The sequence below is a fragment of the Perca fluviatilis genome, chromosome 1, assembly GCF_010015445.1.
Source record: "Perca fluviatilis chromosome 1, GENO_Pfluv_1.0, whole genome shotgun sequence".
Classification (NCBI taxonomy): Eukaryota; Metazoa; Chordata; class Actinopteri; order Perciformes; family Percidae; genus Perca; species Perca fluviatilis.
Genome location: NC_053112.1, coordinates 42,561,841 through 42,574,272, shown reverse-complemented (window position 1 = coordinate 42,574,272; position 12,432 = coordinate 42,561,841).

Genomic DNA, 12,432 nt, shown 5'->3' with positions numbered 1-12,432 from the left:
CAGCTGTGTATTTAATAATTGGTTTTCAGCATCTGATGTGAGGCTCCGCCAAGTGAGGAGGTGTGTCAGCATCAACGTTAGCGCTGTAGCTAACAATGTAGCTAGCTCCAGGCTGTCACTGACAGAATAGGAATCATCACTTTATTTGTTATGTCATGTGTACGTTACGTGGTTTGGTGACAATTAAAAGCGGCAAAGTAGGCTATGACGAGGCTAGAGTACAGTAAGATCACGGCGGTACAGTAACCTCTCTCTTGATGCCTTGCTAACAAAGTCCGAACACTCAACTTCAGCGTGCAGAGATCCGTAACAGCTGTTACGGCGTTCTGCTGTGGTTTCTCGTATGGTTTTGGATGTTACGGTTGTCTTTATTTTCTTGTTAAAACAATGAAATTGACTCACGATATTTATTCACATGATAAAGGAGGTCTCAAATACCCCAAAAGTGACATTAACTCATTTTTGGCCAAACATGTTTTTCCTTTGTAGGGCAGATTTGCATTCTACATTTATACAATATATTGTGTTAATGTGCCTATATGTATGTTGTCTCTCTTGTGCAGTATGTCTATATGGCAAATAAAACGGATTCTTATATAAAAATGTTTATTTTTATTTTTTCTTGGTACCATGGTTGTTAGTTTTTTAAAGGTTATGGGATTGTAAAAAATAACGTTAGGGGAACGTTATCTAAAGGTTGTAACGCTAGGGGAACGTTCTATAAAGGTTACAACGTTAGGGGAACGTTCTCTAAAGGTTGCAACGTTAGGGGAACGTTCTCTAAAGGTTGAACGTTCGATGTAACCAAAAACGAACGTTCAACCAACTTTCCATAATAACCAAAACACAACCAAAACCTAACCAAACCTAACCTTCAGGGAACGTTCGCGCAACCAAAAACGAACGTTCCCAGAACGTTCTGGGAACCAAAAATTGTTAGCTGGGATACATTTCTAACAGGGTCGGCTTTCGGTTGCTTAAACCTAAACACCCTAGCTAGCTAGCTAGTACCAACAGTTAAGCTATCAATTCAAGTCAGTGTTGTGGAATAGCTAGTGTTTTAAAGTAACTTTAGTACTAACGTGAGTTTATATAGTATATAGCGTGTAACAGGTAAGAAGAATAGATTGAGCTAGCTAAATCATGCTGCCTCAAGACAGACTTCCACCTGCATCTATCTGTCTTCTGATTCAGGAGCAGGGCATGAAGTTAACTTTTTTGACCACCAGCCACTTTGGCAAGTGACTTTTTACCAGCCACTTTTTTTTTTGCCTCATAAAAGGTGAAAAACAGGACTTGCTGTGTCTCTATGATCCTGTCCTGTCCTATTCATGGTAGCCTACTCATGGACATTGCACACGTGTTGTAGTAGGGGGTCCAGCCTTGATAATACTGCATAGGGGTCCGGTGTTGGCTCGTTACACCACTGCATATAAGAGATGACTGACAAAATCAGGAGTAGCCTACGTGCACCACAACAACAACAAAAACACTGGTGAATGTGGACCATAACACATGAGTTGTTGCAAAGAAGTTGCAACTTTTTTTGTATAGTTCTTAAAAATAAAAAAAATAAATCAAAAGGAAACTTGTTTTGGGGAGAATAATAATTAGTACTATGAAGTAATTACTCTGGGCTGAGATTTTCTAGGAACCTTACCAAAAAGGCTCAGGATGATGATGTTGGTATAATATGAAAACAAATAATAATTTATTGAATTAATCAAATACGAACTTTACATTGTTAGTTAATTTCCTATCCATGCCTGGGACTCACATTCATACGGTTTCATATTGGACTTTAACTTATCATTGCACTTACAATTAAGTAGCTGTCCACAATTTAGGTCATCCTGTAGGTCTCGTCTGCGTTTTTTCCTGCATCCACCGTGTGTGATTGTGTGTATGTGTGTGTGTGTGTGTGTGTGTGTGTGTGTGTGAGATTGTGTGTGAGTGTGTGTGCGCGTCAGTCGCAGGGGGAAACAGAGCAACAGGCCCGCCCGCTGCAGACAGCTGACAAGATGAAACAGCAGCATCGTTAAGAGACTTAAGAGTGAAAAATCGTTCGCGTCGCATTGGAATGTTCTGTCTACAATGTATGGCAGGACGGTCTGAAATGTTTTGCACGTTTGCGCGGTCAATTCGCTGTACGTTTTGTTGGTAATGTGAGATGTTCGAGTCACACACGTCTCGTCTTCATAACATAAACAAGGAAATGAATTTGACCCTTTCTCCCTGCCGCTTGGTCAGTTGCTGCGCGATATGGAGCCCCGGCTGTCAATCAATGTCTTCCAGTGATGCGGGCCCCAGATTGGACCAGGCCCGTAAGCAACCGCGTACCCTGCTTACCGATAGTTAGGCATCTGAATCACTCAATTCTCATTGGCTACCCGCCAAATTGGCAGGTAGATTGACAGTGTTACCCGCCAATTGCAAAATTCACCCACATTTGGTGGGTGGGCGGGTGTTAATTTCATGCCCTTTTCAGGAGAGAAGCAAGGAGGTTTTATAAGACCGATAGCTAGCAAAGTTAGGCCCGTTACACACTGCCTGCGTGGCGTGAGCGTGGCGTTTCTGTTGCGTGTCAGCTGTGTGGATTTTTCTGTCTTTACACACCAGAAAGGTACCCTGCACCCTGGAAGGGCCTTCCTTTGTATATCCGTGAAAGTCACGAGAAGCTGTTCAGGAGTTGTCTGGTGAGTGATTATTAGCAACTCCTCTTCATACTGTACTTGACTAGGATTGTTACCAAACAGTTACCACTGCCCATTTTTCCATTCCAGTTTATCTATCCACTGTTCTCCTTGCCCTCTCCTTTTTATCTAAATGCATGAAGTGTCTCAAATAGATGTACTTTGCTGTTAATATTCTTTATTTAAAGCTGCAATATTGAGAAATTTGGTTTGGTGCTCTTTAGTGTCATATAAAAGCCCCAAAATTGCAACTGCACTGAAGTGTATAGTCGTGAAACGGGTAAGAAACTCAGTCAAAAATCTGTCATAAAATCCATGTTTACTCACTAATTTATCCAGATACCTAATTTTGGAAACCTAAATGAATATTTTTTTGTTAATTAGACTCTATGGGCCCTATTTTAACGATCTGAAACGCAAGTGTGAAACGCCAAACGCAAGTAGCTTTGTGGGCGGATCTCTGGCGCTGTTGCTATTATACCGGCGGGATAAATGACTCTTGCGCCCGACGCAAATCTTAAATGGGTTGGTCTGAAGTAGCTAGGTGTGGTTTGGGCGTAACGTGAAAATAACCAATCAGAGCGTCATCTCACATTCCCTTTAAGAGCAGGCGTATTGTTCCGTGGCGGATTGCTATTATGATGGCGGATTTGCCTGGCGCACGCCAGCGGGAGCTGTCCGGGATGCGGCAAAGTAACAAATGCCCGTCTTGGCCGGGTGGCGATGTTGCTGCGGCATCTCGGGCGCATCTCCTCAAGTCTGGAGAGGATTGCTGCAGCCATGGAGCATGGGCCTCCAAACGCACCACCTGCACCTGTTGTGCCCCTTCCTCCTCCCCCCACTCTATCTCCGTCCACCCGCTCCACCAGGAGCGCATCGCGCATTACTCCAGATTCACCAGATTCCGCCGGAGTGTCCAATCCCACCGTAGTTCAACATCACGTCTCCTTAAGTCCTCTAATATTTCCTCATTTATGTCATCAACACATCCATGATTCATGGAAATGTTGTGTAAAACACAACAAGCCACAAAGAATGCTGCGACTTTTTGAGGACTGTACTGTAAAGTGCCTCCTGATCTATCCAAACACCTGAAGCGCATTTTCAGTAATATTTTTCTTTGTAATTATGTATGGTTTTCAAAAATGGGAACTGCTGTAGATGAGAGAAGTGTATGCGCGTTGTGCACACACTACATTATGGCCAAGCATTCGTCCCTAAAATAGCATCTGAATAACGCGCTACTAACTTTAGACGAGCGCCACTGACTTTAGACCAGGTTTTTCCTGGTCAGTGGCGGAATTGTTTTCTGAAACTGCAAAATAGGACTACGTAACGTTTGCGCCTGAACACGCCTCCTCTTTTCGCTGAACCGCCCCCGGGAGCGCAAATACATTCCCTAATTTACCGACGTGCGTCTGTGGAGGGAAAAGTCCGCTGTGCGTCGGGTGCAAAATAGGAATGATACATGCGTCGGTGTACAAAGGCAATTGCACTGAGTGCAAGATAGGGCCCTATATATCCAATATATAATAAAGCTTCTAATAGAACGTATTCATACTAAACTTGTGCTCTTTTGAAGTTATTAACGCATGTCAGATACACAGCACAGGGAGGTCATATTTTCTGTCAATTCTAAAGGGAGCGTTTTATTACTTATTATAATTTGGTGATTAACAACCATGTCTCTTCCTGTTCCATGAATTGTACAACAATTTTTTCTCGTTGTCTCTGCAATTTAAGATTTACGTTAGCATCTTTGTACTGTCTTCTTTTTCTTTGCCCTCTTTGTTTGTTTATTTCCGGTACCGGCAGCTGACTGATAGGTCATCTGCATGTCCAATTGCTGAACCAAGATTGTCTCAGTCAGAAAGCTGAACGTTTAGGAAGCAGCAAATGATCCCGCGAGGCAGATAGCCGCAGTAGTGCCGTCTTTTACTCTCTTACAATATATAATTAAACTGTACATTTTCATTTTCAAATCTCAGTTGTTTTTTTAACAATTTGATTATATATTCAAATTGAATATATAGAATATTCTTTGACAGCCCTACTAGATACACGCTTATAATAAGGGGAAGAAGTAAAAGTACTAATACAACATGTACATATACTCTAAAGATTCTAAAATGTTGTCGGTTTGATTTACTAATCATATGTTTGTCTTTCCTGTCTGACATCACAAGGATACTGACTCAGAAGAGGAACAGACAAAGGGCCTCATTGTGGGGATACTTACTATGAAGGATGATCAAAGTACAGCTCCGGCAAGTTGCAAATGTAGCTGTGGTTCTAGAAGAAGACATCGTCTTACAAGACCTCCCTGACCTGCTAACGGCCTTTGCTTTGCTCTTTGGGCTGATATGCCTTAAACATTCAGTTTCCCAAGGAACTGAGGTACACTTTCAAAACATTTCAGAAGGTATTCTTGGAGCATGGAACAGATCTCTCTGCAGGAGTCAGATCCCTCAAAAACAAACTCCTTCAGTAATCCCTTGTTTCGGCTTCTAATGTTGGGCTGCAAGAGGCAGATCCCTCGAGAACAAATGCGTTAAGTTATCCAGTGTGACAGCTTCTAATGTTGGGCCATGTTTTAATTGTTAATGTTCATGCTGCCCAATTGTGGACTGATATAAATCTCCAATATCTGAGATGAATCCTATCTTTACTGGTTTTATTCTGCCCCCCTTTTATCGCTTCTTTCATCTTTACACTGCTGCTCTTCATCCTCCTCCTTTATTTCTCTTTACCTCTCTCATCTCATTTACTCTCCATCTTTACTCTCTTATCAGTCTGTCAGCCTAACTAATCTAACCTTGCTGTCCTTACTAAGTATTTAAGTAAAACAATTAGAATATGTTAACTGACATCCACAACTACTACTGTCCAGTAGGGGTGCACGATTCAGAAAATGTCACGATTCAATATCGATTTTCGATTAAAAAACGATTCTCGATTTAAAAAAAAAAACGATTCACAGTATGTAAATGTAGTGACGTTTCTCATGTGATTGCAGTAGACATACAATAAAAAATTTATTTAAAAAAAAAAGAAAAAAAATATGAATCGATTTTTGGAATTGTATTAATCGATTTTGAATCGGTAGAAATGTAAATAGATTTTTTTGCACACCTACTGTCCAGGCAACACTGTTTATTTAAAGGAATAGTTTAGCATTTTTTAAGTGGGGTTCTATGAGGTACCTATGCATAGTTATGGAGATGGCGATGAGTGCAGTCACTATAAGGAGATGGTGAGATGTCACTGTAGCAGAAGTCATCCTTGTACTGTGGGGGCGAGTAGAAAAAAATGCCTTTTTACCACATAGGAAATGCTTACCTAAAAAATAAATAAATGTCTGTTCAAGTGTACACAAAATTTGCCTCTGCTTTAGTTTGCCGCCAGACAGACATTTATTTTTGCACTTTTTTTGTAGTGTAGTTTGGGCCATATATTTCTACACCAACTCCCCAGCTCTGATATGGCGTGTTGAGTGCTTCGCTGCACTCCACCAGTACGAGTTACCAGGCATAGTAATACATGGCTAAGGGACGTCTCCCCCAACCTCCTTATAGTGAATGCAGTGAGCTATCCTTTTAACTGTCTCTGCTACTAACAAACATTGCTCTATCTGTACACTTCTTAACTTTTTGTTTCCTTTTCTACCCATTTCTTATATTCAGTTGTTCTTTAAGTAACCCACACTTTATTAGTTACATATAATACTATACTGTATTACTTGTGTAAGGATTTAATTGTGTGTGAATTGTTGACACACTGACAGTATTTTAATACATAGCATTTGCGGCAACATTTTACAAGTTAGAAAAGTACAACTGTTTGGCCTGATTGGGTCAGTTATGGGTCTCAGCTGTTCTCAGTTGCTTGTTTGAAGCATTTGATACATGTTAAACATGTTGAATAAAAAAAAGCTTTGAATCAAGACATTGTATATGATTATTTGTATGTGCAAATTATTTGTATAAGTGGGTATTATGGTTATATTGAAATTGCCCTAACTTCTAATAATGTTTCTATAGTACAAAATGTTATTTCACTCTGTTCTGATGTGGCTAAGGCCACCGCATAGCCAAATAAGTGCCCTTCATGACCCACAGCCCGTCAGTCTCCATAGGATAACATGGCAAAACTCGACCCCCTACATGATATCCCCAAATATATTAACATCTTTCTAAAATGACTTTTCCAAGTCTCACCTGCATAAAATATTTGTGCAATTACTTAGAATACGTGGGGTTTACTGCCTGGTCGACAGCAACAATTCACATTTAAACCTACTTTGCTCCTAAACTAAAAAAAACTGACATTCCACACTGTAGGACATTTTAACACACTAATTCATCTGTCGTATGACCATGACAACGGTACATGAAACAATAAATACAACCTGTCATTAAAAAAAAAATTACCGCATTAAACATTTTATTTACCACACTCAAACTGGGTTCGCTGGTCTAACTTTGTAGCAGCATGACGTCATGACGCCAACATTCCTGGGTCTGATAGATCTTGTGTGCTGTATGTGCTGACAAAATTTGACATTTGTAACGTGTATGGTTTTTGGGATAAGTGCAATGTTTCATTCGTCCCCCGTTTCAATCGTCCCGGTTGTACCCTACATTAGCTTATAGACTGGCACACAGACCTACTGCTGTCTACAGGAAACCATCCAAATGTAAGTAATTCAACAATAGTTGGTCACATTGTTACAAAGTAAAAAAGTAAAGAATAGACAATTAGGCTATAAGGAATGAATTATGCATTGTAAGTGTCCTGACCTTACGGTCATCTCTCTTCCGTTTTCCTGCTGTTGGCTGCAGTGGTGCATCATGGTGAGCTGGAGGCTGTAAGCAAAACAATTGTCACCATCCATGTCAGTGCAGAACTAAAATCTAAGCAAGTGTAATTAATCTTATATTCAGGGTTCGTATGGGTGCTTGAAATCCTTGAAAATGCTTGAATTTTGATGGCGTTTTCAAAAGTTTGAAAAGTGCTTGAATTTTGGATAAAATGCTTGAAAATGCTTGAAATTGTAACTGTATTTCTTTCAAAACAAATACCTAACTTACTGAATAGTTTGTTTATTAAATGGAGAGATAAAATGTTGGAAAGCCTAAAATTAAACCTGCTCGCTGTGTGACTGCGATCTGCCACCACGCCAAGACCCGCCCTATGAAGCAGCTCGATTGGTTGGGGTTAGGATAGCCGATTGGTCACGGTTACGCTAACTTGCGTAAACATCATGGACACCTGGCCAATAAATGGTATTGAAGGGCGTGTCTTGGCGTGGCCATAGTGGGATTCGTAATATCGCTGCCGGCAGGTTGTTGTTGTTTCAATGAACGTTGGCTGGAAGATGAAAAATTATTATGGATTAAACGGGGACAAACCCTACGAGTTGCCTCTAAAAGTCTGCAAAAAAGACGTGCAGCTTTTCACAATGGGCGAGTCTGCGCTCTCGAGTCACATGAAGTAAGTTTCAAGTTAGCCAACTGAAGTAGCTAGCCTACTGTACACGTTAGCGCCGGTTAGCGCCTATTTGTTGATGCTAGTAACTTCTAGCTAAGATTTCAGTGACTGAGAGTACTTGGTGTGATAATGTAATGTTAGTATTGTATGTCCGTTATGGCATGTTCATTTGTGGAATATGCAGTGAACATAGCCAAAGTTACATCACAGTAACTGTAAGGTTAAACTACCCGCAAATTAAAACCTGCAAACGTTAGCCCGGTGCATAACAACAATCGTTGATTGCTGAACAGAAATCATGTCATACAAGTAGCCTACTAAGGTTGAGGATGGCCTTATGCTGTTGCGGTGTAGCAGGGAGGAGTAGGGAATGGTGGACCCAAAATGCAGAGGCAAGGCAGGTAGGCAGGCAGCAGGTTAGCGGTAGAGGATTTATTTAAAATAAGGAGTCCAAACAACAAAAGGGAGTCCAAAAAATCCAGCAGGCAATACAAACAAAAAGAGTAAAAAGAAGCAGGCAAAAACTAAAGTCCAAAGGGAAGCAACAAAAGAACAGAATAACAAAAACAAAGGAAATCCAGAAACAGAAACTACTGACCAAAACTCACGGATGAGAAGACAGGACTGAACACGGTTGGGTAACACACAAAATGATCTGACACGACAAGGGGAACACCAAGACTAAATACAGAGTGTAATGAGATAACACAAGACAGGTGACACAAGGGCTGGGAAACAGGTGAAACACATTAGGCTGGGCAGAGTAATCAAAAAAGGCGGGTAAACACAAGACAGGAAGTAAAATAGACAAGACAGAAAACCAGAGACTTCAAAATAAAACAGGAAACCGAGCAAAATACAACACAGTCCCCAAGGGACAGATCCCAGATGTCCAAAAAAACAACAAAGGAGCAAAAGTCAAACCAGGGAGGGCGGAGGGGAACAGAGGAGGGACAACAAAAACCAACCCAGGGAGGGCGGAGGGGGCCTCGGAGGAGGGACGACCCAAAAAGTCAAAATAAATCAACCCTGGAGGGGCGAGGGAAGGCACTAGAGTCGCTCGGGGCAAGGGAAATCGAGGACATCGGGGCCCAGGGAATTGGGGACCAAGGTGCTAGTCCTGGGATCCAGGGCTGTGGACAGCAGCGAAGGCGGAACCAAAAAGGAAAACCAAAAAGTGTCCAACGAACCAAAAACAACTCGAGGGCGAAAAAAAAGAGAGTCCGGGGGAGGCAGAAAGTCAATGGGGGGAAAAGTCACTGGGGGCACAGAGCACCGGGGCACAGGGAACAGAGAGCACACGGGGAGCACAGGGAACGGAGGACCGGAGACGAAGGCAGGATCCTCCAGGCGGCCGGTGACGAAGGCAGGATCCTTCAGGCGGCCAGCGGCGAAGGTTCTCTGGAGGCCGGCAATGAGGACAGAACCCCTCTGGTGGCTGAACAGGTCGAGGACCTTCAGGAGGTCGAGCAGGAAGGCGAAGATCTTCAGGCGGCCGAACAGGTGGGTGAAGGTGGAGCCCCTCAGGCGGCCGTCTGCGAAGGAGAGACCCCTCTGGAGACCGTCGGCAAAGGCGATATCCCTCTGGAGGCCATGGGCGAAGGCGATATCCTTCTTGAGGCCGTCGGCGAAGGTGAGTCCCCTCTGGGGGAAGAACAGGACGAGGAAGACTCTTGGGCGGCCGTCGGCGAAGGCGATATCCCTCTGGGGGCCGTTGGCAAAGGCAATATCCTTCTTGAGGCCGGCGGCGAAGGCGAAACCTCTCTGGATGCCGAGCAGGTCGGCAGCGAAGGCGAATCCCCTCTGAAGGCCGACAGCGAAGGCGAAACCCCTCTGGATGCTGAGCAGGTCAGCAGTGAAGGCGAAACCCCTCTGGAGGCCATCCGCGAAGGCAAATCCCCTCTGAAGGACGTCTGCGGCGAAGGCAAATCCCCACTGAAGGATGTCTGCGGCAAAGGCGAATCCCCTCTGAAGGCCGTCCGCGAAGGTGAATCCCCTCTGATGGCTGTCCGCGAAGGCGAATCCCCTCCGGAGGCCGTCCGTGAAGGCAAATCCCCTCTGGAGGCCGTCCGCGAAGGCGAATCCCCTCTGAAGGACATCTGCGAAGGCGAATTCCCTCCGAAGGCCAGCGGCGAAGGCGAATCCCTTCAGGAGGCCGAACAGGCCAGTGAAGGCTAAAACCCTCCGAGGGCTGGGCAGGCAACGGGTCAGCTGGGCTGGAGTCCGCCAAACAGGCAACGGGAACAGAGGTCGACAGGGGTGCCGACAGGACACGAGGGGCAGGAGTGGGTCTGACCGCCGACAGGACACGAGGGGCAGGAGTCGGCCTGACCGCCGACAGGACATGAGGGGCAGGATTCGGTCTGACCGACAAAGGCAAAGTCTCTGGGGGACAGGACAAGGGCATAGTCACTGGGGCGGTCTCAAGGGCGATCACAGAAGTGCCGGAGACCGGCAAAGTCACTGGGGCAGTCTCTGGGACGCCAGAGACCGGCAAAGTCACTGATTGGCCCGTAAGTGAATACTCTGGGAGAGCGGTCGACGTAGACCCGTGGAGAGCGGTCAACGCAGACTCTGGGAGGTCAGTCGACGCAGACTCCGGGAGGTCAGTCGACGCAGACTCTTGAAGAGACGTTAGCTGAGACTCTCGACAGCTGCACGTCAGCGGCGATTCTCGGCGGCTGCACGTCAGCGGCAGGTCTGGGCGGCTGCACGTCAGCAGCGGTTCCGGGCGGCCGCTAGCCGGCCAAGGTTCTGGAGGGCTGTTAGCCAGCCAGGGATCTGTGAGGCTGCTAGCCAGCCGGGAACCAGGGACGCTGCTAGCCAGCCGGGGTTCTGGAGGGCTGCTAGCCAGCCAGGGATCTGTGAGTGCTGACCATTGACATATATATAATGGACCAATAGATCCCGTTGCTCTGGACGGAGACCAGTGAAGGCTATTAGAAGCACTTTTCCGGTGATGGCCAACTTTACTGCGCAGCCTCCAACTGAGAGAGACAGCGTAAATGTGACGTGAGCAACGTGTCTGAAAGTTGTAAGTGTTCTGGTAGCTGTGCCAAGAGAAATCTCAATCATTCCCAATCTTACAGAGACGGAGAGTGTAGGTATATGTAAGGAGATAACATAAGCACAGGCTAATTATTGCTAACTAACATGCTAGTTAACATTAGTAATTAAACCTAAACAGCTAATGTAAGTCGAAACTGCCTGCGAGCTTCTCCTGTACTATACGGTAATTCCTCTACTGTGCGACAGTAAGTCACTTGGTTATGACACAATCGTTAGCCTATTTTTACAAAAACGTCTGCTACGGAGCCATAACGTGAGCTACAAGGTAATGGAGCTTTTTATACGTTGTCGTGTTTCTTTAGAAATAAACAACGGACAAATCGAGTTTTTAAACGCTTCGGATGTAAAGTTATTCTCAGTCAAGTGACGTAAAAAAAAAATGGCGGTCAGCGGAATGCTAACAGGAGGTGATGGCCAGTTAGCAACAAAATGGCGCCATGATGGCTCGAGATCTGAAGCGAAGCTTACCCCCTTGGTGCTGACACACAAGACAGGAAGTAAAATAGGCAAGACAGAAAACCAGAGACTTCAAAATAAAACAGGAAACTGAGCAAAATACAACACAGAAAACAGACTACCAAAATAAGATAAAACACCAAAACCATAACATATGCAATATTTACACTGCTCTATTCCAGTAGATACATGTATATTTCTTGGCAATGAAGTACTTTTTTTTTTTTTATTAATATAGCCTATTCATCAGGCAGGTGCATGAGCACTGTCAGAGTCTTCTGCGTTAAAATGGAATTACAGGTTGTTGTTGTTGTTGTTGCACTGTCTCAGATTTTGTTCAAACCTTGTCTATATCAAGAAAGTGTCCCAAAACCAAGGCCTGTAAAATATTTCTGTTCAAATCATATGTCTTCATATTTTTAGCCCTTGAAATTACTAAAGTTTTACAGCCTGCAAATCACATTATCTGGGAAGCAATATTTGGACATTAATTCATAGGCAGCCCAAACTTTGTTGGTTGGAAGACAAACATGTCAATATGACTGAACCATTACAAGTTTGTACAGCATGCCCTAGATTTGGAAAAAAGGTGTGAAAGGATATTAAAGGAGAACTCCGGGCAATTTTTACGTTAATCTTGATCGTTATACCTATGTGAGTACTGTCTATAGAAAAAAACCTGAGCCGAATCAGTGCTAGCAACACGGAGCTGCTGCAGCTAATG